This window comes from Oenanthe melanoleuca, chromosome 1, assembly GCF_029582105.1.
Source record: "Oenanthe melanoleuca isolate GR-GAL-2019-014 chromosome 1, OMel1.0, whole genome shotgun sequence".
Lineage (NCBI taxonomy): Eukaryota > Metazoa > Chordata > Aves > Passeriformes > Muscicapidae > Oenanthe > Oenanthe melanoleuca.
Window position 1 is genome coordinate 79,555,014 of NC_079333.1, and position 27,206 is coordinate 79,582,219.

The 27,206-nt window shown below is 41.3% G+C and overlaps 1 protein-coding gene across 11 annotated transcripts in view; it reads right to left on the bottom strand.

The window, feature by feature from the left end:
• The window catches only part of JADE3 (jade family PHD finger 3), a 63,916-nt gene extending 40,825 nt beyond the window's left edge, over positions 1-23,091 (bottom strand). Inside the window, exons 1-4 of one of the 11 annotated variants that reach the window (XM_056496213.1) lie at positions 22,260-22,541; positions 18,735-18,934; positions 5,250-5,302; positions 2,028-2,082 (exon numbers count right to left, since the gene is read on the bottom strand). The gene's annotated coding sequence lies outside the window, so the exon portion shown is untranslated. Of the gene's footprint in view, positions 1-2,027; positions 2,083-5,249; positions 5,303-7,808; positions 7,824-18,734; positions 18,935-22,259; positions 22,542-22,673; positions 22,695-22,857 lie in introns of those variants that run through there. The other 10 variants (XM_056496222.1, XM_056496241.1, XM_056496231.1 and 7 more) reach the window with 10 other exon arrangements.
• Between the last annotated feature and the right edge of the window lie 4,115 nt (positions 23,092-27,206).

A 27,206-nucleotide genomic window follows, 5' to 3' on the forward strand; every position in this document is an offset into this window, starting at 1 on the left:
TAGTATTGCAGCTAGGATATTATCAAAGAAGGAAAGATCTAGAAATGTATGTACTATTTGGGATTATGAAAAACAACTTTTGAATTAATAGCATAGGAAAAAGTTCTTATATCCTACAAAATACCTGCTTAAAATAATAATTTAACTGTTTTGTACTTGCTAATAAATATATTAAAGTAGGTTTCACTGTTCTTGCTTGTTCTTTTCAAGTCTCAAATAAAAGAATCAATAACAGCAGCCTGCATTAAATATTTTATCTGTTTTGGCTCGTTTTTTCCTTGCTTATAATGCCTTCAAGAAGCTAACCAAATTTTGCATCACCAACAAATCCTGAAGGGTTGTAAAATGCAGAAAACATCAATATGCATCTTCATACCCTAGTCAAAGAAAGCAAGAACACAAATATTTTCCTGCAGGAAACATTAAGCTGATAATTTCTTTCCTTATCTGACAAGAAATGGCTGCCATTTACAAGCTGAAATAAACAATCTGGATGCTAAAGTTTTCCTCAAATATAAAGAGTGCACTGGGGATCTTTGGATAGGAACAATTAAAGGGAATGTACTGTCACAGCCAGAACTCTAAATAGTATTTGGAATATTGCAAATCTCTGGTTGAATACTAACTTTCTACTACATTTTCTAGCATTTCATACAACATGTATATATGCAATTGCCTTATTATTTTGATTCTCCATGTTAAAACTTCATGGCATTAGAAAACAGCTAATATAAGGTTTCTTAAAATACTTTTTAGTTTAAAGAACCTTTTGAAGAGCCAAAAAAAAAAACCTGTCTTAATAGCTAATGATTTTAAATTAATTTTAATGGTCAATTAAATTAATATTATGTACTACAATCTATAACATACAGCACATCAAAGGACACAGAGGGTCTTTCAGTCAAAGAGATATATTTTAAATAGATTTATAAAAATAAATACCATTCCAGGTTTCTCTATATCACCAAACTGAGCTGGGGAAAAAACATTATGAAAGAGATACTGTGGTCAACTGATGTTTGTGCATTTTTCTGTACAAAGTAGAGGCAAAAAATAGTATTTTTTTCTCTGTCATAACATGAGTTGCAGCGATAACTAAATAAATAAGACTTGTCCACTGGGGCTGATGCTATCCTGAAAATAGGAAAGGATATTCTATTTGCCCAAAGTTTCAAAAATGTCACATCTTGTTTGGGAAAACAGTCAAGAAATGCATCCTGAAAACCAGGTAAGGTTCAATTTTTCATCAAATGGCCAAATTGAAACCAAAATACTTTTATATTTTTTAATAAGGGGACACACTGATCAGGACTGACCATTAACAGTCCTCTAAATTCCTCCTTCCTCTTCTGTCCTGTGGAAATAAACAAGATTTAAAGGAGTAAGACTAGACCATCAGTATTCTACTGTTCCTAGTAGAAAACATGTCCTTCTCAAGCTGTGCTGAAGCCGAGCTGATGTAGGCAGCTTTTTTGGCACAGGAGAAAAAGTGCCAACCCTCAAGGTGGTTCACAAAGAACATGGGGACTTGAATGGGTGGACTCTGAAAGCAGAGAACACTCTATCCCCTGAGGATAAGGAACTATCACAGCTGACCTTCCAAAGCTGCCAAGGTGTGAGGTAATGAGTCTGCCTCCAAAACAAGTCTCTTGTCCACTCTGCACTCCTCTACTGGCAAGAATGAAAATGTCTACAAGCTATGGAAGTAGGAAGGTGTTTCACCACATTTATTCATATGATAAGAGCTACAAAATGCTGCAGCTGCAGCAATTGAATCCCATGCTGTCAAGAGCAGTATTAAAATCTCTGCTGAGAAATAGGAAAAGAGGTTCCAACTGAAAGTACAACTATGAAACTATGAAACTATGAAACAAACCAAACCAAACCACCTTCACAGTGGCATCATTCTTAAGACTCCATGATGCAATGCAAAACCAGCAGCTGTTATGTTTTGTACATGCAACTCCAGCGGGTCAGGGAGGTTTTCACAGTCCTGTAAAGAAGCTGCCTTCTCTGCAGGCTCTTACCTCGCCCAGCTGCAGGACATGGGGCAGACTGCAGCTGTACCAGTTACCAGGGGCTCTGCAAAGGAGAGAAGGCACAATCAAGCCTGCACTTGGACTGGGGCAGAATAAAACCACCCCTGACTCTGGCCATCCACCTCCCCAGCTCTGCAACACCAAAAGTGACTGGCTCTTCACACAGGAGCTGTGATCTGGGAGCAGATCACGGATCAGGCACGTGAAGCTGCTCCCTCAGACACCCCTGCCAGTGAGTCAGAGTGCTGCTGGCCTATCCCAGCACCGACTATGATTTCCAGTCAGTACATATACAGTCACACCACAGCACCTGTGAGACACTTCTAGGTCTGAGGACAATGAAAACACACACATTAACTGAGTGTCTTTTAAAATACCATAATTGGACATTCCCAAACCACCTGTAGCAAATGAGTGTAGGAGGAAAACAGCACATTGATGAAAGAGAAGCATCTTTCTGGGAAGGCCCAAGAGCAGCAGCGACAAGCACTGACACAAGCCTGTCTGGTTTCATTTGCTACACCCACTCAGCGATACAGGGAAAGCTTTATGGATGAGTAACATTAGTGGATCACTCATTCAGGCTAAGTGCAAGGTAGTATCTTCCAGCTCCCTCAAGACCATGGGAGAAGTATATGCAGAATGCAAACCCCCAACTACAGCTCTAAGGAAAGTTTGCCATGGCTTTAGGGTAAGAGATGAAACAGACTGGGACTATCTGTGAAAGGAGGATGAAGAAGAGGGGAGATCTGTTTTAAGTGGCAAAGAGAAGCAACAGAACGAAGCAACTACTCATAGCCTCTCATGGCCCAGGAGACAAGGGAAACAAAAAATTAAAAAGAAACTTAATTAAGTGAAGAAAAAAAAACCTCATTATGTACAAAATGACTTTGAGAAACTCCATGCTATGGCATATTGCAGAGGTTGAAAAGCAAACATATTGAAGAAAATTAATAGCCTTTGTTCTCCATTTTGCCTAAACACAATGCCATGTCAATCTGCAGGAAATTCCAAAATCAAAATTTTACAAGAAACAGAGGCAGATGAATTTTATAATGCTTTCTTTCTCAAGATGTCCACTGCTGACCATTATCAGAGACAGCAACTGCCCTAATTGACTAAGGTAAATAATCTAAAATCACACATACTCATAGCCTATTAATCCCTCTCTGTGCTACGAATTTCATTGTTTTTTAATTCATTACTTCCTAACCTGACCTCTGTGGACTACAGATCAGATGGGTTTCTATAGGGCTGTGATAAATACCGAAATGTTTATCAGATAAGATTTTGATTGTCATGAGAACAACCGGCAGATTCTGTCACTTGATATACTGTTGCCCTTAAAGTTTGTTGATTGCAGTTCACAGAACTATTCTGGTCAAAATTATTAAGTAAAAGACTAGATCATTCCTAGGATATTTGAGTTGTTGATTTTTAGTTTTTCTTCTTTAAGAAGAAATTAAATAAAGAGTTGTACAAATACAGCCACCTTTGGGCCCTATTCACTTGGGATTTTCTTTTGGGTTCTCTTCTGTTCTGCAGAGATCCAACCTCTTTAATAACTAGACTTCCAATTCCATGTCTCAAGTTTAAGAATCCACTACACTTTCATTTATTCTTACAGTTTTCCAAATCTGGATAACTAACAGTGCTCTCATGTGATTCTTACAGGTTTATTATCTCAAACCTTTCCAAGATACACATCTGAAGTTATTCTGTCTCTCTCCTCCCTCATAAGGAAGTAACCCAAAACCTCCAGCCAGCACTGTATTGCTGCATGCTTGAATTCTGCAAGCTAAATGCTTTAAAACTTACTCAAACTACTCAGAAAAATGTAACCATGCTTAAACTTTTGCCTGTAAAGCCCAAACATGATAGTGATCCATCTCATCTGAGCCATTAACCTCATTGGTGAAATCTGTCTGAGGTCATCTTTTCCAACTGCAATGGCAAAGCACAATGCATTGTAGCTCTGCTAACAGTACAGAATCAGGTGGGAGGAGAGGCTGACGCTGGTTTTGTGTAGAAAAGAATTGCTAAGCCCTGACCCCTCGAAGACAAAGCAATGGTGCAAGAGTAGTCAAGGCCAAAGCTCTATTTGCAGAAAATCAATGGGTTATGCACAATAGCAGCTGCACTCAGATGTTCACAGCTCAGTTGGAGTCTGTAGATCTGGTCTCTAAATTCAGAGTATTTGACGTTGAAAATGAGGAAAAAACCAAAAAACAGTTGTCCCCTTCCCCCCCGCTTTTTTAAAAAAATTAAACAGTCAAAACAGAAGCAAGCTTTGAACTAAAATTCTTGAAACTGAGATAAGTGAATCCCTTCTCTTTACCACTCCTTATGATCTTTGGTAGCCAGCCAAATGGCATAGCTTAGCTTCACTTTCCACATCAGTCCAAAAGTTGAATAAGTAATAAAACTTGCATGAGGAGAGGGCTTTATAATCACATTAGAGACATGCAAGGGAGACCGGTTACCTCGGTTCACCGGACAGCTTGAACAAGGCTTCATAATGAGGGACAGGTGTTGGCACCAATTAGGAACACTCAGCTCACTGCTGACATTGGCCCCTCAAAGCATTGACTGCACTTTAATCCTCTAAGCCACATAAAAGAAAAGCAGAATGGGCAGACAAAAAAAAAAAAAAAATCTAAAAATGCCTCTGCAGAGGATTGAAATATTTTTGCTTACTTAAGGGAATAAAATAGAAGTGTCACAAAGCTGCAGAAAGTACACTATGAAGTATCTTGAGAATATCAAGAATCTAAATCTTATGCACAAGCAGAGTATTTAATTTTAGGAAGGGTATCACCATGTATAGTACGCATTCATCACAACTATCAGAATTTATATCCAGAAAAGAAGCACGGAAGAAAAAGGAGTAGAAGCAGCACATGCAAATATTGAGGTAAGGTGAAATTATTCCATCTATGCCTACCAGCATTTTAAGCATTATGGGATACATAAGAGAGATTTTTAACTGAGATGATTAAGGAATCCTGCAGGCTGAAATGTTACTGTTAACAGCTTCTTTTATGACTTCCTCCCCTTTAAAAGACTTTATATTCCTTTAAAATTCAGAAGGCTTTCATTTAAAAGGTGATATCTGAAAGTTGAAGGTATATAGATTCAATTTACATATTGTAAACACCAACACACACATTTATTTATTTATTTTTAAGTATCAGTTCCTCCTTCACTTACATGCCAGGTCATGAGGTAGATGTTTTCGCTTCAGCTGATCACATCACAAGCTCCTAAAAAAATGAAAGGTAGAAGGAGTGACATCAGGCATTTCATGTTTGAGCTATAATTTAATTTTTGGCAAGTAAGTGAAGGTTGTATTTTATTTTTATTGCAACTTTCCCAAGCAAATGATATGCCCAGAATATAAAGCCTTAAATTCCACAATTCTCATTTGATACATGGAAAAATGAAATGTATCAGCTACATGTGCACATACTATAATTGAAATGCAATAAGTACTACAGCTAAAAACAAATTCATAACAATATTCTCAAAGTTGATTTTGCCATCCTCTTAACATGAATGGGAACCAACTATACCAATATCAACCAAATGAAATTTTAATTAGTACTTTCTCTATCCTGTTTTGGAATAAAAACACTTCACAAACATATTCCGATAGATGCACGCTTATTCAACTGGCTTAAGGTGTTGATTTCTCCTTATCACTGATGCTTTCTTCATTCAAGAGGGTCTTCTATGAACCACACACGCTTAGAAATTCATAGGAGGGCAAACAAAATAAGCATAGAGAGAATGCTCCATGTGGCTCCTGCTTTAATTCCTCACGACATTCCTCCAGACCTCTCCTTGACAATCCTGAATAGCTTAGCTTCCCTGGCAGGGATTCTGCTTACTTGCCCTTTTTAATCTAGTCCAGAGCCTTGAGCAATATTAAATATGGGAATAGAAGGAATTTTTTCCCTCCACCAACTGCCCACATTCCCCTCCTGCAGGATCACGCACATGTATGTTTTGTGCCCTATTGTAATGCACATGGCAAAGACATTAGAGCCGTCACACCCAAGAGATGAGTTGCAGCACTCCTCAGAGATGTCAGCAGCCCGAGCAGGGGCTGTCCCAGCAGGCAGTCCCCCCCATGCCTCGGAGCAAAAAGTTAACAAAAACAGGACAGCTATGAGCTGTGGAAGAAAGTATTAGAGAGCAAAAATGCCTGCAAAACCCAAGGAAGTGATAACTGCAGACCCTGCAAGAGAAAAAGAATTTAAAGGGGGGATATGGCAATGTTTTTCTAACTGAAATAAGACAGTTTCTGGCCAAAGTGTCAGCACCATACTCAAGCATCTGCACTCCTCCACCCATCTGGAGTACAAGAAAAAGATACAACCACCCATCCACTGAGGAGTGGCACAGATCCCATTACTTATTACAACTATTGTTGCTCAACTTAGGCTGTGGCATCAAAGGAAAACATTTCCTTACAGTCTGGGGGGGAGAGGGGGAAGAAGGGGAACACATAATATATTACAGCTTCTGTATGCTGACTATGCAAAATTTTGAAGTTTTGGCTCTACTAATTCTCTTTGATTTTAAGTTTCATTTTTGGGCATTTTTTGTGTTTGTGTGTTTGGTGTTTTGTTTGTTTATTGGGTTTTGTTGTTTTTTCAGGGGAGCAACAGAGGTGCTTGGTTAGTTGGGGGTTTGTTTTGGTTTTTTTTTTTTAAATCTTCCTAAGTTCTTCTTCCCATTTTCCTGACATTCTCTGGCTGTACCCCACATTAAGCATTTAACTTGGAGCAACACAAGAATATCTGTAGATCAAAGCAGTACCAGAGCCAAGGTTGTTGAAACATGAATCACACTACGTGGGTTGGGTTTTTAACTTGAGATAAGCAGACACACTCTGCCACCACCACCACCAACCACCACACACATGGCCCGGAGCAATCCCCAGGGTCTGTGCAGGAGCCTCCCGATTCCATCCAGAGGGACCCAGCTCAGGGGCAGCAGAAACACCTGGCACACAGGGAGTGGGGGTGACCACAGGGGCTCCCTTAAACAGCCCTCTGCTGCTCTGCCTGGTACTATCCCACCTGGTACTCTGTCTCTACCCTCCAGCTAAGAAATGCCAAGAGCCTCACCCACAAAATGCACTGGGGGAGGGAGGGCAAGTGAAGAAAATTAGTAAATAATTAATAAATGGCTGGCTAAGCTTTCCAAACAAGACTTTGAATGAATTTTTCTTATGACATATTTCATTATGGGATAATTCTTTAATGTCCTGATTGAACCCATTTAATATAAGTTTTCCATAGAAACACAAGCAAAGCCCTGGTTGTGGCAGCTCAAATGGCATCATTAAAATGCAACACAGCCTACAACTTTTAAGTGTGAACAAAACCACAGCTTTTGCCTCCCAGCTGAACCACAAAACTAATATATTTTTGAAGTCTTCATTAAAAACACATTTATTTGCTCAGTCAAATGCCAAGATGAACTCTGAAATGCTGGAAGGTTCAACTAAAATTTTTTTCTTTCTCTAATCATTACAGTATACAGTCATAATCCTCACTCCCAACTTTACCTATTTTAAAATCATGAACAAATATACTAAATGGGATGAAAAATACAGTTTCTCCCACAAAATACTATTTCCCCCCTGCTTGTTCTAAGAGCATTCTTAACATATTGATTGAGAAACACTAAATTAAGTCACTTCAAATTAATGATCAGGGGTTCTTCCCTAATAGATTAAAAAAATGGAAGAATACCAACCTCCCTGTGAGCAGCAAGTTCAGGAGCAGGGTAAAGAATGCACAGAAGATGCTCATCCCCCCTCCACACAGATTACCAAGAGACTTAAGTCTTACTCTTCAGGTGCATTTGAAAAAGTAATGGGCCACCAACAGAAACCATGGCATGAAAAAACAGAAAAAAATTATAAGAACTAAAGGACAGTGTAGACACAGAAAACTAACTTAGAAATGCACAGTAGCTTTTCATAAATACTGCCTGGAAACTAAGCGTCACCAGGGAAAAAAGCATCAGCAAGATTTATTTCTTAAAATACAACTTATAACAACAGAAGGCCTTGGAACACAGATCTATTTTTGTAGTTATCACTACTGTTATACTATTGCTCTCTCTGTAATTTACCACAGCGCTTACCAACAGCCAAGCCACCAAAACAAGAATTGGACTGGTTGAAAAGAGCTTTGTGCTTTTCTCATCAACCATCCCACATGCTGCACTGCCATTTGCAAAAAGAGAGATCGTCACAGAAAAAAGATCTGCCAGGGTCCTGAAAAAGGACAGCCAAGAAAGACCAAGAACTTAAGACTCTGCATAACAGATGCTCCTCAGCCTCTCCAGGGAAGCCCCTTCCATGCTGCGTGACCCTTATTGCCACCAAGTTTATCCCAGCACTTTAAGTACACCTTTTCCCATGCTGCTCAAGCCTTTACCAGATCTCTCCCAGCACTGGACCCTGATGATCTCATATTTTTCTTCTTGACACAGTTTGAACACCAGCTTAACTCTCTTGTCAGTAGGTCTTTGTCTTTTCTCCTGACTAAATAAAACCCAGTTCTTTCACCCTCTGCTTATAGGATATTGTCTACATTTCTGATTCTTCTAATTGCTGACGTTCACCACCCCTTCCAGGGCTGACACATAAAACCAGTATAAAGCTGTGATGTCCTGGGCAAAGCCTAGCCTCCCATCTGACTCTCTCCCTACACAGAAAAAGATATTCTCTTTTTACAGAAAAATATCCTTTACTGTCACATGAGTTGCAGATAATAACCCTACATATAAACTCCAGTGCATTTGCTTTTGCATTATCATGACTGCTGTCTCAAGTCCTGGCTGTGAGCAGTTATTGCTGCTGGGACCCATTGCTCCCAGCCTGCAGGCATGCAGCCAAACCTTTATGCCAGAGCTGTCCCTCCATGCCCTACTTGGTCCTATCCAACTTCCAGACTCCTTCTCCGATCTGTCAAAGTAACTCTGAGTTCAAAGCATCTTCTCAAGTAGACATGCAGCTCCACCCAGCTTGATTCAAGTATTGAATGAATAAAGTCCTTCACCCACATCATTAATTGCAATTATTAATTCACCTGTCTTGTTTGAAACTAATTAGCAATTATCCTCTCAAGTTTTCTCAGCAGCTACAAACATTGCTGTGAGCATTTCAGCTAATCCATGCCTCCTTAGCTAGCTTCTGATAATATGGATTGCCTGACAACTTGCATCATCACAAATTATTTTCAAAACTGAATTAGAAAGCCGGTCTTGTGATGCTTCACATCTCCTCCATAAATAATCCCAGGGATATAACACTGCTTAGGTGGGAAAGGTATTAGAAAATAATTTTATAATTTCCTGGGGTTTTTTTTACGGACTGTTTCAGATATCTAGCACATACATACAGCTCCCCATGGATTACCAGTAAACATCACACAGACCTCTTACAAAATTACTACCAAGACATCAGAAAAAATAAAGCCAATAGTTTTTAAGATTATAAATACAGTATGAAACAGGAAGGTAATGGTACTTTCTCCCTTATAGTTCTGAAAAAATCATAACAGAACAAGTATCCAAATACCAAAACAGTATCCATCATATTTAACTGAAGAGCTACTTCCAGTTAATATTTATCCTACAGGGATTAGAGGTAGAAAAGAAAAAGGAAGTAAGCTTTAGAAAAGTCCTGTAAAATCCCTACAAAGTCTTTGTAGCAAACAGTGTTGGATTGTTGCTTGTAATGAACTGATTTGTTATTATTCTTCTTCACAAGCTTCTAAACAGTCCTGACTACAGTGAGAACTCTGCAGCTTCTTGATTTTTATCTCTCTTCCACATTGGCTTAGCCAACAAAGTAATACAGTATAAATTCAAAATTTCATTGTAAAAATCTAAAGATAGTCTGTCTCACCTTAAGATAGATCAGACATTTAAAGCATTTAGTACAGCCTGCAACTCCCTAGCACCTTCACTTCTTTCCACTGTCACAAAACTATTTCATGACACCTTTACGCACCAACAAGCCTATTCTTAATAACAGCCAGTGATTTAGTAATTCCCAGCAACCAATTAAAACTTGCTGGGAAAACAATTTCCCACAGCGGCTTACCCCACTTTCAGACAAACAATGCAGCAGGATGTCTAGAAGGATAGGTTTCATAAGGCAACTAACAAGTAACATCAAGACATTTTATGAAATGCTCTGAAGTCCTGGGCCCCAGGCACTCAGATGGTGACCCAACACAGCAGCTATTTGGCTTGTGTGTAGTGCCAACCATTCTGCAAAACACTCAACATCTTATCGATTACCTAAAAATAATTGTTATACAATGTAAGTAACATATACATGCAAAAAACTGAGTCATGCTGAAAAAACTGCCCTTACAGGGAAAAGCTACTAATACCAACATAAACAAACACCTACTTTAAGATGCAAAGTTGTTTACATTCTTCATATATAGGTAGCAGACCAGAATTAGTCAAACAAAAGTTTGGGTCTGTAAGAGATGAAATGTAATGGGATAAATTTAAGAAAAAAAACCAAAAAGTTTAGGCTTAGCATTAAGGAAACATCCTGAGAGTCAGAACTACTGACCCATGTCCCCAGGGGGAGGATTGGAGGCTGCAGCTCTTGACGTTTAAACAAAGATTGGACAAGAGTCCTGGTTGCTGCACTGCCAACACAACATGCTCAGCAGAGCTCAGCTCTTCTCAACCCAGCCGGAGGGCAAGGCAACAATAAATGGGGCTTGAGTATAAAGAGCACTACACAAAGAGGTTTGTTGGGACTTTTTGCACTGAGGACTGCACCTCACCATGAAAACTGTGGAGAAGCAAGCACTGTGCATCAGCTACTCCACAGAGCGCACGTGTATCACTACATGCTGGCGAGAGCTAAGCAATCCCAGGCAGCTATTCTACCAGTCCATCTCTCTTCCCTACACCAGAGACTGAGGGATACAAATATAAATATATTTTCCTCACAGATGCTATGCTGTACAGCTGCATGCAAGGACAGTTAGTGCACAGCAGCTCAGACCCCTGCTCCTCTTTTGCAGGATGAAATGTTAAGGAGATGTGTTACTTCAGCCTGGTGCAGGATGCATCTCTCTCTCTCTGAAGAGTGGGTATTCCCTGCAGCGGGACAGCACCCCAACACAGAGGAATGTAGCAGAAAAAGAATATGAATGCATGAGGCAGAAGGCTGCAGTACAAGATCTAAACTGAGATAAAAACATAGGAAACTGGCAGGAGGCTTCCTGATCCACAAAGCCTGGAATTGGGTACAGTCAGAAATAACGAAAGTATTTTGGCACTTCCAACTACTAGGAACTTAAAAACAGGTCTATGAGACACAGAGCAACAAAAACAAGCTGTTTATGAGGATCTGGAGCAAAACAAAATAGATGCAGTTCTTGAGGAAGGAGAACATTACATGTCCTGCTGTTAGCCACAGCCACATGCCGGCTTGTTGGGTTTTAAGTATCAACCCACGTCATTTGACTTCTACCTCCTGTACTAAACAGATGTGCTCGTGTGCATTTCCTGTAGCTGAGTGATGGCTGTACTGTTATATGCTATTTTCTGAAGGGAGGTCCAATCAAACATTTCAGAAGCAATAATCTAGATGACCTAGAAGCATCTTTTTCCATAGCCAAATTCTATTGTTTAATGCAACTATATTTGTACACAGCTAGGGACCTTTAGTGGAGAGCTTAAAATAAAAAATAAAACTATTTAAGTGTGAGAACTTCTAAAGGACGGTAATTCTGATGGCACAGCTATGCCACTTCCATATTCTCCACAGCAAGTCCCATGACCCCACTACATACACAAGAGAGTCACAAATGCTAAAAGCAGTGTGTGGATCCTCCACAGAATGACTATAAAATATGACGGGACATACTTAAACTTTGGACCAAAGTAATACCGAACTGTGCATTCCAGTGCATTCAAGCTAGAGCTCTGGAAAAAGAAACAGCAAACCCCACAAGGTTTTAACTCCCCATGCAGCAAATAGAAAGGCCTTTACAGTGGGCTTCAAAGTGTTCAGCATGTTCAAGACAGCCAGCTCACACACCAATAGGGAATGATGCCAGAAATCTCTCTTCTCACAGATTCAACTACTGATTTACAGTCCTGTAAATGGATACCTTCAGGAATCAGATACATGCTTGGACCTTTCTTCCTCCTCTCCTCACATGCACTCCTCAAGCATCAAATTCGGCATCACATAAAGCGCCGGCAGGTGCCACATCTGAAAAAGCTGTCCTTAGTTTCTTCCCAGCCCTCCTCTCCTGTCGACCAAGAGTCTGCCCCAGTGCTTTCTCCCTTTTCCTCAAACCCCTTCCACTGCACAACTCTGCTGCTGCTTACCTAAAGCACTTAAGCACCTATAGTCACTGCCATCACTTCAGCACAAGACCACTCTGTGCAAATATTTCCTATCCATGCTGTGATATTTTGCTTTAACCATTCACTTGCAGGATGACCAACCACCAGTTGCTGGGGAGTGTCAGGAGGAATTCATGGCTCAAACCACCACTCACTTTTACATAACAAATGAGCCCGCTGAGCCTCTGTTACAATCCTAGTCAATGCAAAAAACGGAAAAAAATGGAACTACAAACAAAAAGAGCGAGAGTAATTTATGCCTGGATTACAGGAGGAAAGATATATCACAACTGGATGACAGCAAGAAAAGATTGTCTCCCCTTTTCTGGATACATTAAGTTGTGATGCTCACCAGTGTACAACACAGGGATTCAGAAAGGCTACAGAGCACACTCTTGTGCGTTTCTTCAACTGCTCCCAGCTATGTGGAATTTGAGTAATGAGTAGTGTAGATATATCGAATATTCCTGGCCCTTAAGGGACTCCCAGAAAAATAACCCTCAAACAGCTCACCTCACATAAAATCGTTTAGTCAGTATTTAACTGAATGACAGCTCCCAGAGAAAAAGGGGGTAAGAAAAAGTAACAGTGTTAACTTCACTTGATTATCATAATGATTTAAAGTACTTTGGACATCCTTTATCAAATGTGGGACATTGGTATTTGTGACTTTACATAAGGAAAGCCTCTCCGTTCTTTCATAGTCAGATATCACACCAGCACTTAAACTGCCACCTTCCCCTGCAAAGAAACTGCATGAATAAATAAAGCACCCAAGCTTTGCACTTAGACCGCAAAAACACAAGGCTTGGAGCACGATCAAGTGACGATTAATGAAGCAGCAGACACTAAAACACAGTAAACAAGACTTCATCAACTTCATCCTCAGTGGCTGCAAATCCCATAGCAGCCACCAAATACGTCTTCTTCCTTGAAGATGATCTTAAATGGTTGGAAAGGGTTGTGTTGTTTTTTGTTTTTTTTTTACTGCTATGAAGAAGAAACTTGTGTCAATCCTTTTCCAAAGTCATTCTCACTCAGACAAAACACATGACAAGCTCTGAGAAACAAGCAGGGAAACTTTGGTCTTGGTGGAGTCAGTGGGAATTAAAATCAGTACCAAAACAAAGCCAGAAATTAGCAAAACATTTATCTGATGAATTTGTGAGCAAAATTCCTAAATGACAAAACTGAGTTTATTTCTTCTTAAAATCTTCTGATGCAAATATACTGGCAAAGGGTGAGGGATTGCAAGACCAAGCTGTAATGCAAGAAAACTAATTTTTTTATAGCACCCACTGTCAGAAAAACTTACTATCAAAAGGAAAAACCTTTAATAAAATTGTCTAAAATATTTAGACCTTTCTGATTTCTTGTAGTTTATTAGCATAAGATTTCCACTATACAAAGCTGTTGCCTTTATGGAGGAAAAACTTCCGATATTGTTTAACAAGGGATAAAACTAGACTTGGTAATCTCCCATCTCATGCCATTATGCTTGGCCTCCCACTAGTTTCAAGGACAACAGGTAACACTGCCCTTCACAATACACTGGCATTTAAAAAAAAATAAAAGAGAAAACTTGCCTTAATAGGTTTCCTCACTTAGAGTTTTACATTACTTCTGCTTACCTGAAGCACAAAAACCTCTATAATCCTGCCAGACCTGGAAAGCTCAAAAGCAGAAGTAAAGGACTTGAGCTTTTTCTCCTTTGAGAGTTGCGATCATGCAGTTAAATCCACAATTCTGACTGATTAAATCCCTACGAACCTATAAGACACCACAAACAGGGAGAGGTGACATAGAATACCCTAATGTGACATTAAAACCCCTAAACGATAGATCTAAAGACACTTTGTTATGGCCAAAGGAATCTGATACAGGAGTGAATCTGGTGCAAATTGTACAGCCCTTGTGCAAAGGCTGACACGAATACTACTTCAGAATCAGGTGTACATGGCCAGTTGGATGATTATAAGAGCTCACTAGAGCAAAACCTTCAAACCAACATGAAAGCTGACTTCTTTGATAGAATGAGCTTAGGATAGATTCCCAAAATTATTTAAAGGGGTAAAGAAAAAAAAGCATTTTGACAAAAAAATTACCTTAGGGTAGCAAATGCTTAAAAAAGGGTTTGATACAAGTAGCCAGAATGAATTTAAATATTTTAAAAGTTACTCCACTAAATCAATGCTTTGCCACTGTCTCGCTTTTTCTTGCAGTTCCTCCCTATATAAAAGCAAGTTTGTTTCAAAACACTCTTATTATCTGTACCAAAGTAAGTACAATTGCTGATGTGTGTTTAAGTCAAACATACAGATTTAACCACCTTAACCAAGCAAAATTTACCTACCAGGCATAACACAGAAGGGTTTTTTGTTAAACACTAGCTAAATAGTCATCACACCAATATCAGCATTCACCAGGAAAAAAAGTTTTATATCACAAACACTTCTTTAAATGAATTTTTAAAAATACAGCTTGAATTTGCAGTGCATGATGCTTTTGTACATACACATATGTAAACTCCCACAAACGTACCAACCACAAAAAATAAAACCTCACAAAAAAAACACTGATGAAGGAAAAGGTCCCCTTTATCAAACTGAGCAAACTTGCACCAAAAAAAAAACAAACAAACCAACAAGTCTGCCAAAATACTTTCAGGCTGATTGCAAATAATATGGAAGCTCATACTGTCTGTAGTCTGGTACAGGAAGCAAATTTAATTTTACCTAGGTGATTTACAGGGTCCCAAAAAGACTGTGAGACACTTGCTGGAAACACTGTTTTCTCCAATAATAAGGAAAAGGTTGGGAAGTTAAGTCAAAAAGAAGAAGGGACAGCCAAAGAGAGACTACAAAGGCATCAAAGACATGGATGGCTGAGAGAGACAAGTAAGAGCTACAAATCACATTCAAATTCTCATCTGCAATTGAGGCTTCACTTTTACCCTTGAGTTTCTTCAGACTTTTTTCTCCAACTTATAACCCATCCATACTTCAAAAATGGACTAATTCAAATGTAGAAGTCAAGCACACAGAAGCGAACACAGAAAAAAATAGTTCAATAATCTTAAGAGAATGAAATGGCATCTGCAAAAGCTACTAGATTTCAGTAACCTAAATTAATGCACATCCCTGTTTGCTGTTAAATGCAGAGGCTTCTGAAAATCTAGAACAAGTACACAGAAGATGCCAAACAAAGGATCTAAGACAGCACTTAAGCCAGATTAATCCGCATAATGGGAGTCACAGGGTTCTGACTGATACTGAGCTGATTGGCAGGAGTGTAAGCTTTCTAATAACTTATGTTCCACCTTCTGAAGTTTCATGGCATTTACAGAGGAAGAAAAATGAAAACACCATGCATCAGATCCATATGTATTCAGTTTTAAGCAACAGAGAAAAGACTACTATGAATACTAAGTACTGACACAAGGTTTAACCTCCTTTTTCATGGAGCCCAGGGCAGAGTTCCATTTTCTACAGTATTATACCACAGATATTCCTTCTCTGTATAGGTGTATACAACCAAATAAGGCAAGTCAGATCTCCATCAAAACTGCAGAAACACACATGAATGTAACCTGCCAGTCACTGGCAAAATCTCATTCAGTTGCCATTTTAAATAAACTCTTTGTACATTAGCTATATACGAAAGTATTTGAATCAAAAATATGTTTACTACTAACTTCAGCAAATTTAGGTATCTGAAAAATACCTGAATAAAGAACAAGTTTCACAATTTTCATAAAATATCACTGGAAATTACAGTACGATACATTAAAAAGTACAAAACTACAAGAATGAAAATGAAACCACCTGAATTTATGGATACCAGTTGCAAAGGGCATACAAAATAATTCTGCATCTTTTCTATTTATATAAAAATATGGAATTATTTCATCCCACAGGTTTTCTCACCTTTTTCCTTTTTGGCCCAAAAAAGTGAACAAGCACTAACCAAAGAAAGTGAAGAAAATTAGTATCCGTTATACAGGCATAATATTTTGAAAAAAATCTTCCAAGAAAGAATCTGTACCAGAAGAAGTGGTGAATTTTACTTCCTAGGTATACCAACACCCATTACAATATTGTTGTTCATAAACATGTACCTTATATTAAGATCAACTTTTTGGGTCCTCCCTCACTCTGAGCACGTTCTGTTGCAGAGCTGCAAGTTCAAATTTGTCAAGCAAAATGCTTCACTTACTTCTTAAGATTGCTCATTTCATGCTACAATGGAAATGATTACATTGTTAACATAAGGAAGACTGCAACTTCATTATCAGGTTTAAGTATCACCCTTTCAGTTACTTAAATGACAGGCAATTTGATTTTTGTAAAAGAACACAACTGTTCTTGAATTAGGCCCAAGCCAAAGAGTTGCTAGAACTCTCCCAAACAAGGTTAACGATGTCAAAGCGTAGCAGCAGCACTGAACCAGCACCCCCTCCTTTTTCAGAGCTCCAGTCAGCAGATCTTGAAAAAAAAAAAAAACACCCTCAAACAAAAAGCTAACATAAAAAGCTGTTATCTGTGAATATAACTTGAAATGAGCATTTTTTTCCCTCCCTCCTATCAAACAACATCCAACAAGTTTACATTGCACTGCAGAGTAATCACTCGTTATCACTATTTCAGTCACTATTTTCCTGCTGGGAAAAGAGTCTATTAGCATGAAAGCAGGAAGAGGAGCACCACTTTATTACTGCTCTTTCTATCTAAGTATTAATAAAAGTGGGAGAGGTATTAGTCCTACCTCTCTGCTGAGGCTCCTCCTGGCCATATAATTGCTGTGCCTAACATTTTCCTGCGTCTCTAATGCACTCACACACTGAGTATTTCAGCTCCACAAGGTCTTTGGTTGGCTTGTTTTTTTTATTAAAGCCAAACACTGGGCAGGACAAGGGCACTACCTCCTATGACGAGTCCTCTACAGTCACTTTAATATCAAAGCCTGCAAATTAACACTGAGAGAATATTAAATAAATACAAGCAGTTAAGAGCAGAACAAATGAAGAGAATTGAACAACACAAGGAGTCCCACTAGGGACATTTGTTTCCTCCTTTGACAGGGTACACATTTCTCCTATACACTTGTGTATCCAGTGGTTCAAGATGTCAGGTTTTCTGACATGTCAGCAGATAGAAAATGCTACCATTTTATTCTGCTATATTTGATATGCAGGGGAAGAATTAAATATTTGCACACTAAAAGTAGTAATTTGCTCAATACCACCACAGTCTATAGAAACTTAAAACTTGGTTTGTTAAACCAAGACTTACATTTTTAAGTGGTATGAATGAAAGCTTATAGTTTAGCTATGGTTTTCAAAGGCTTGTGAACAGCTATGTTACTGTAACTCGTCAAACACTTGTAGCAAATCCATGATTTATCTACAGATTCAAAGAATTTCAGTAATTCAGTATTACATAATAAATTATATAGCACAGTTAAAAGACAGCACCCAGGCAGAACTTCTCCCATGCAGTTCTCCTCTCACTATTGTCATCAACCCAACAGCAAGAACTACCTGAAAATATAAAATGCAGCTAGGAAAACTCTTCATAACACAGTCACACAAAATTAAATACTTGCAATAAATGTTCCTGGTCAGTTGTTTCACTTTGCAACACCTGGTGTGTGGGGTATCACCCCTCCCTTTGGATGATCTCAGGAATCCCAGTCTCTACTCACCCACTGCACTGGGCTAACCCTTGGAAGCTGTTGGACCTGCTGTGCACCAAACCACTTGTACAGGCATGAAACTGTTCTCTAGGACACGAGCAAGAGCCAGAGCTTTTCACCAACAAAAGCTATCAACAGTCAGGAGCTTTAAGCAGATAAGACAGACCCTCAGAAAATATTAAAGCAAAAACTTTTTAGAACAAGGTGGGAAAAGGGGAAAAAGGAAAGAAAAGAGGCTGGGGGAAGCCCAGAGCAGTAGATCAGCAAAATAATACGTAATTCCCTCAAGACTGTGTGACAAGCATATTCAGTTTAGCAACCAGTCAGGCATGTGTATAAACCTGTTTTTGAACATCTCCTAGAGCTCTAATTAAAACACAAAGAGACATTAATGACACGATATGTTATGTTCACCATTGAATTCAATAATCAAGCAACACAGCTCTTAATGCTGTAACAGGTGTACTTTGAAGAACAGCACTCCAAAGTTTTCAAAGTTTAACAAGCTAAGGCAAGCATCCCAGTATTTAACCCAGGAGAAAGTTAAAATAAATAGCATCAGCAGTCACGAGCTTATCCTCCCACCTTCTCCTGCTTCTCTGAAGAGGGCGACTAAGCAAGTGCCGGTGGAGCCTCCGCAGTCATGCTCACAGCTTGGGGTCTCTTCCACTCCTTTAAATCCAAGTAAAGCCTCATTGCAGCTCTACAAATGCAGCAGCTTTCCTTAGGTCCAAGATCACGCATCCCAGACTGCTCTAATCTCCAAATTCTTGGTCTCCTACACACTGAAATACGATATTAAATGTTGGAAAAGTTCAGATGTCAAGTACCTGGAGAAGGGTAATCTGGAAGCAAATGAATAAGAAAGAGTGAACAGCCCAGGGAAACAGGGAGGTGCTTGGTAATTACACCGGCATCTCTCCACAGAGGGCAACACCCAGTTTGTAACATCATATTTCTGAAATTTCTTTTCCAGATGCTTTCTTGCAGTCAAAACAAGTTAAATATCACAAAAATAGTATCTATAGACACAATTTTTAGGGTTTCTGAACATCAGATGTGTAGTTGTAGCTAGAAAATAGCATAAAGAAATCTACTTTTGAAGTGACAGGTGTAATTGTTCGTTTAACACGAATAAATATAAAAGAAATCAATTCTCAAATCAAAACTCTGTTCTTTTTATTAGCAGCATTAGATTAAAGTAAGCTATGTGATAAAATGCAAAATTTCATACAGTTATCTCACTTTTCAGAGGTGTCATCAAGCCCTCCAAATCTCCAGCATCCCCCACTCCCACCTGACCCAGCCTCCACCAGCACAAAACCTGCCAAGGCCTTGACATAACATTTTGTACATCAGCTCTTCAAGATGCAAATAGCATCTGTTGGCTTCCATTACATAAATACCCTCGATAAGAGCTATTATTAACTTGTTAGTTTCCATTTTAAGTAAAGTATGTAAAAATTGTATTTATGTCTCCAATTACATGAAGCCTCGAGTGTTAAAGGCACTTCAAATCTTCAGAAAAGAGAAACACCACACAATTTCAGAGGTTCCCCTCTCCATAGAATTCAAAAGCCCTCAAGTCCCCTTAGCTATAGCTCCCACAAAAATTGTGGGAGTGGAGAGATTAAGCAGCATGTGCAAATAGCAAGTTCTGCCACCATCCATTTATGTCCATAAATGAAAGAAGTCACCAACCAAAACATAACACTACCACTGATCTAGACAAAACAGTAAATTTTTCGTTATAAAATGCATTGAGAGAATGATACCTATACCTAACTTTTTAACTAAAAAGTTAATACTTAACTTTTAAATTTCAGTTGAATACAACATTATTTGCTATGAAATTGCCTGATATTTTCTGAAGAATGAGCACAACACTGCACCATCAAACCCATCCAAGTAATAGCCCCTCAAAGCACATACCAATTTCTGAATAAGACTTCTAGGGACTTAATGAGAAAGATAAACCACAGAAACAGATGTTTACATCACATTTCCATCCATGGATGATAAAAGATGCACTACAGAAATGGGTGCACATTCCTTCTCCAGATGCAGCCCATGTCTTGCTAAGCTAATCAAAAATATGCAGGCACCATGCCTCCTCACCCACTGGGGCATGACAGTGAGAAATTAATTACAAAGATTGAAATAAGCTACCTAAATAGACCACAGAGAACACTGTAGGAGTGTCTCAAACTCAAGTCAGCTTGTACAGGTTTAGCTTCACTTCTCCCCATCAGATCTAACAAATCCAGCCATTTTCACCATGGGGTTGGACACCTGCCAATACACTAGCCAGGAGCTGAGGTCACCAGTCAAGACATCCCCCAGACCAGCTGCAGCAAGTTCTTGGGGAAAATGCCCTACAGCATGTGGTAGCTACTACAGTGACCATGCACATGTGTCTCTGCCCATATCTATACACATAAAACTGTACAGGTAAAAATAATACTCAATTGTAGATAAGGCATCATATAAGTTCTTCTCCATAAGTGAATCCTCCAGGTCTATAAAAAGTATGTATGTTTTAAAAATCAAAACAAAAAGCCCACAACAATCCCAGGTATCCCAACAAATCCCAAACACAAACTTCCTGATTGTCGGCCACTGAGAGGAAGTCACAGAATCACAGAGAAGAAAACAGCTGGGTTTATTCTAACACTACACTAAGATCTATCTATCCCAGGCTCTTATATCCACAGCGGATTTTCATGGTTTTAATGAGATCCCAAATGAACACACATCCTTGCCAATAAATGCCACTGCATATGTTCCTAGATCAGCTCCCTAGCAAACCTTTGCGGGTATCTGCTACACGTACGTAATGCAAATATAACAAAAAAAACATCTACAGTCAGACCCAACTCAGAGGAATTTTTCTCACTGGGGGAGGGAGGCTTCTCCTGTAAAAGGAATCTAGAAAGAGGAAACATCAAAGGAGGGACAGGTAACAGAAACAGTTCTTTGATTACTTTTACTGAATCTAAAGTCCAAGCTTTGCAAATAAAGCTTTCTTCTCCTCCTCTCTGCAATAAAAACAAGGCATGTCATGTCTAGTCTGAAAAGAGGTCAGAAGTTCAGATAAGAAAGAAAAACCAAACAACACAAACTTTAGATTCTAGGAGTACTAATTTGCTTTTACTTTGAAAAGGTACATTCTTAACTAAAGAGACTTCAAATTGCATTTTCTCCTATTGGTAAGTGCAGGTAAAGAGTTTTCTGGTGTCTCCTTATGGAACTCTGTGGCAAGCTTGAAAGTTATGCAAACATGCCTTCATCCAGGTCGACCTTTCCAGCCTAAGGCTCTCACATTTTCAAGCCAGCTCTCTAACCATCACAAAGATTCAGTCTCACTGTGCAGAGACGAGCAGGTGTGCTCGAGATGCTGTACAGAACAGCCCACAACAAGCATCAACCTGATGTAAAAAGTCAGCTGCTGATCAAGCATCTTGCAAGCACCAGGAAAAAATATATTTCTCTTAATATATTCTCTTAATTTTTCAGTTTTAGTGCAAAGGCTCTTTAACATTAACAGAGAGGCACAACAGCTTTCAAGTATCTAGCGTGTACTAATTGAAGGTTTTCTAATCACACTTGGATGTTGTCTTTACCATCCCTTTCCTCCCGAACATGAAAAACCCATAGGATTTTGAAGTACAGCACAAATTTAGTGATATTTTAATAAAAATACACAGGTACTCATTACAATTTGCAAACAATAGCTGAACTCCTCAAGTAACTACAAATGTTTTTTTATAAAATAACTCTAGTTAAAAGACTGAAAGAAAGTGGCGGTTATTTGCTTGTTAAGATGCATTTTAGGGTTCCCTGTACCAAATTCTGCCATTAATCATCCCATTATTGTTATTTGCAAGTGTTACTTCTCCTACATCCCCAGCCGCTAACCATACCGGTCGCGGTACACCCGTAGAACGAAGCCATGCCTTTGCAGAGCGATGAACAGCATCAGAGCAAACACCCCGCCAGGGAGGAAGGTTTGATCCGGAGAAGTGAAGTCGGGACCTTGCCGCTCCTCTGCCCACAGGCACAGGGGGCACTGGGGCGCCATCCGCCCCCGCCGCTCAGGAAAAAACTTACCTTGGCGGCGCGGCCGGGCAGGCGGGAGGGTTGCGCTAGCGCTTCATTGTCAAACTCAGTTCTAGCAAGTTCCTCGACATACCGGCGGAGCGGTGCTCGGCGGCGGACAAGCGCCCGGCTGTCTGTCTGTCTGTCTGCCCGCCCGCCAGCCACGCCCAGCCGCGCTCCGCAGGGCCCCGCCGGCTCGGGCACCGCCGGGTCGCCGCCTCTCCGGGCTGCGGCGAACAAAAGGGCGCTTGGCCGGGGGTCGCCCGGCCCCTGCCGCCCGCCGCGGGCGCAGCTCCCGCCCGGCTCCGGAGCCGCCGCAACTTTTCCCTCCGGACGCGGCCGGGGCCGCAGCGCCCACAGCGGACGGGCTGCCCGCCCGCCGCCCCCGGCGCGGCTCCGCGCGCTCTCCGCCGCTGCCCCACGTACCCGCAGCGCCCGCCGCCTCCCCGCGCTCGCCGCCGCTTCCTCCTCCTCCTCCTCCCTCCTGCCCGGCCTTGGCGCCAAACGCCGCCGCCGCAGGCCCGGCGCCTCCCCCGCACAGGCCCGGCGCGGCGGCCCCGGCGCCCGCCCCCCGCCCCGCCTCCATGCGGGCAGCCCGGGCCGCGCTCACCTCCCGCCGCCGGCCCGGCCCGGCGCGCCGCCGCCTCCTCCTCCTCCTCCTGCCCTGCTCGCTGCCGTGGGCGGCCGCGGCCGTCAGGGCTGGCGCTCCCGCCGCGGCGGCGGCTCCTGCTGCGGGTGCTGCTGGTGCCGTCCCGCGCCGGCGCGCATCGCCCCCGCCCGCCCGCCCGGGCCCGTGGCCGGCGGCGGCTCCCGCCCTGCGTGCCGGCTGCTCGGCGCGCCCGCAGCCCGGCCCGCTCCTCCTCCGGCGGCGGCGGCCGCACAAGAGCCCTATTGTATTATTGACACTGCTGGGCTCCAGGCCCCGCCTCTTCCCCTTCCCTCCCTGCCCGCGCCGGGCCTTCCTGCCAGCTGCGCCGGCAGAGCCGCCCCCCGCCCGGGGAGCGAGCGGGAAGCGGGCGGCGGGCAAGGAAGAAGGACAGCGGGGCTGGTGAAGGTGTGCAGCGCATGGCCTGTGCGGAGCGGCCGAGGGAGCTGGCCTTGTTCCGCCTGGACAAGAGGAGGCTTAGGGGTGACCTTATCGCTCTCCACAGCCAGGAAAGGAGGCTGTAGCCAGGTGAGGGTCGACCTTCTCTAGGCTACCAGTGACAGGACAAGAGGACACAGTCTAAAACTATGATGGGAGATTTAGGTCGGACATGAGGAGGAATTTTTGCAAAGAAAGGGCGATTAGATGTTGGAATGGGCTGCCCAGGGAGGTGGTGCAGTCACCATCCCTGCAGGTATTTAAGAAAAGACTGGTCGTGGCACTCAGTGCCGTAGTCTAGTTGACAGGGTGATGTTTGGTCATGGGTTGGACTCGACGCTCACAGGGGTTTTTCCAGCCTAATTCATTCTGTGACTCTCTGAAGGGGCTGGAAAGGAAGGTCACAGTGTCAGCCCTTCCAGTGGGTGTCAGGGGCTGAGAGCAGAGTACCATACCTGAAACCAGAGACAGGAGCTGGCTCCCGCCACTCCTGTGTGTTATTCTTCCCTTGAGCCAAAGGGCAATGCCTGGTCGGCATCCCTGACGCCACTGGCTACCGAGACTCAACTTCGGACTGGGAAGCTGGTGGCAGGGACAGAGTTAGCCCGGCACCTCACCACATCCCTCTTACCTTCCAGCAGTTTCTGAGGGCACAGCGCATCCATCTCAGCCCAGTCCAGCATTAATCTGAGAACATATTGCCTAAGTGGCACAATTTGTAAAACAATGAGCATAAAGTTTACCTTAGGGCAGCTTTTAGCCAGCTATCAGTGTTAATCATTCAGCCCATGATAATGAAACATTAGATAGAAAGCACAGTAGGAAGCATAAGAATAAAGGAAACAGTGGCAAAAAGCATCCCCCGTCGTTACGACCCACACCCACACTCATTTCCCATACTGCTATTACCAAGTATTGCTTGCATCAAACCCTCTGGAAACCCCTTTTGCCTTCCTTACCAGAAGGACTGCTGCAAAGAGACTTAGCTGGAGATCATTCTTCGGCTGCTGCAGCCCCATTTCTCCATGCATACAGTAACTGAGGCATGGAAGGGCTGTGGAAACTCAGCAGAGGAAGAAATGGAACCTGGGGTCTCAAATCTGGGGTACAGGCCTTCTCTTGAGGCCAGGCACAGAGAAGAAACAGCAAGATTATAATACGGAGTACAAAGGAGAAAAAGGGAGAGATAAGCAGCAAGCATGGAAAGGTTAGTTTGGCATGTCTGAGCTGTATTTCTACAGTGTTTCCTGACAGCAGCAGAGAGATGAAGAGAAACAGTTCATAAGAAAGGAGACACTTTTTCAGCCAAATGTTCCATCTAGCTCAGCCTAGCCTCCCACCTGCTCTACCAAGTCACGGGCACCTCGTGCTGACTTCCTCTTGGCCCATGTGGGCATCCACAGTAAGATACTTCCCCTGAGTACTCTCCAAGCTTTCAAGTACTTAATCACATTTCCCAAGCAGTATGTGGAGCGTCTGTTTAGTAACCCTCAACAAATCACTTCTCCAAGTACTTGTCCAAGTCAGCTCTCACTGAACTCTTGTAGGCTTCTGAGTGTAAATCACTGCTGGCAAGGACTTCCATGCATCTACTACCTGCTGCAAAATGAAAAAAAAATAGTCTTTTTCCTTTGGAATAAGTAGTTCATACTCCTGAGTGTAATATGAGGCATAGCTTTCTACAAATATAATTAGACTACAACTAAACAGCAGTGCTGATACACATGACTTCCTTCACACACCAGCAATTACCTCATTTGCCTTCAGTTCATTTACCTGCCAGAAAAGCACTCTGAGCAGCTTGAGAAAACCACAATATCGAGTAAAACACCAAGAATGCTGCCTCTACCACCGCCACTTGTGGAATCCTCTATATCAAACTAGATATGGATATAGTGGACCAGGCAGCAGGGCAGGCAATATTGAATTTAAGACAAGAGATTTGAAGACCCAAATAAAGGGAATTTAGAGTGATAAAACCAAGTTTATGAACTAAAGATCTGTTTTCTAGTCATAAAAGAAATAAAGTGTGGTTGAATTAAACTAAACAAAAACCATTTTCAAGTACTAGTATCTTCATTAGGATTTCAGAACAATTTCTATTTTTTGTATGTCCCATGAAACCTGCTTAGTAGAGTTTATGTACACACACACACACACACACATATAGTGTTTAAAGCATCCATCATTATGAAGAACAATAAAGAATGTATATTCCAATCAGTGAAGGAAACATCCCCACAAGAAGTTTCCTGCCAGATTATTTTATGTATGAATGACCTCATCAGGAGCAGATGCACCCAACCCAGGAAAGGTGTTTAGCAGCTATCTTCATTTCCCATGTCTGGAATCACACACACCTCCCTACACTGGCTGTCACACTGTCAGGAGAAAATGACATTCAAGCTTCTAATTCTATGTACATAGTGGGCTTACAGCCAAAAGATAAATGGCATTGGAAAACCCATATCAGAAAGTCTGTGGGGCTACAAATTTAATCAATGCTTTACATTCACTGTTTATTTCTGTAGGAACACCAAGCAAGATGAATAAATAGGAAGCATATTGTACACTTTTGTTCTTTTTGAAGACATATGCAGCACAGTTTCTACATTTGCTCTAGGATGAACTACAGATGCTCTTATGCACCTAGAGAATTATAAGGAATTTACAAAGCCAGATGTTAACATGTTGATAAAATGTAGCACAAACAGGAAGTCTTCCCAAGGGCAGAATGATCTGGAAACTAGAAGAGGTATTACCAGGGTTAAATAGTGTATGCACATACACCATACCCAAGTTGAACCAAGTCCTAACTCAGCTGTACAAAAGCTGCCTGTGGTATATTAGGATATTAAGAAAGTTAAGCTGGAAGTAGTGTTTAATGTTTGAGAAGATGGTCACACAGAGTTTAACATGGATCTGAGCCACAAAAGAAGCACCTCTAAGTGAATTTCAACAACAACAACAACAACAACAGGGTTTTTATACTGCATCTGCTATTGCTGATCAGATGCCAGAGAAGAAAAAGACAACAAGGATGTCACAGAGTAGTCAGGGGAAATAAGCATTGGAAAGGCCTGGTAAGTTAATTCTTACCTCCAAGTTGTTGTGGCATTCCCAGCCTGCACATAGAAGCCTCCATGGCAAGTAATTCTAGTTGACTCTGATTAAAGAAATACACAGATACCAAAGGCTGGTATACTGCTTTTCTTTAAAATGCATAGGTGCTGCACAAAACTCCCTTAATCAGCAGAGCAGATACCATTGATGAAACCTTGATACAATGTCCTTGAAACCAGAGCAAGCATTGGCAGTTACTGGCAAGAGACAGGAAAGCTTAACTCCTTTATTTTCCTTTCACAGTGAGCAAAATTATTGAACTGCTACCATAAAGCACAAACATGCACCTGCAAATAAGCATTAATTATGACTGCAGAGAAACTTTCATTCTTCTGTGGAAAAAAAAATGCAAAGCAGAATCTCAGATAAGGATGGCTAGCCATCTTTAAACCCCTGTGACTAAAAATGTTTCTGATACTCACTAGTAGAAACAGAAGCAAAGAACACTCAGAGCTTCAAAAGACATTCTTTAAACACTGAATCTAATCCTGTAGTACTTGTTGGGGCAGCTATCAAAAGATGCCCTCAGGTCATAGTACAGCCCTTCCATTTTATCTCCAGGACCCTATAAAGTGTTGGGGTTTTTTTTGTGGAGGGACTTTAGAAATAAGATCTCTCTTCATAAAAAGATCAGCACATTCAGACAAAAAAAAATAGTACTTTCACAATCATGAACCTTTTACTCTCTTAAGAGCAAAATGTGCCAGCTTCACTTCCCAGGAACTGACAGGTTCAAAGTTCTCTGCTTAGGG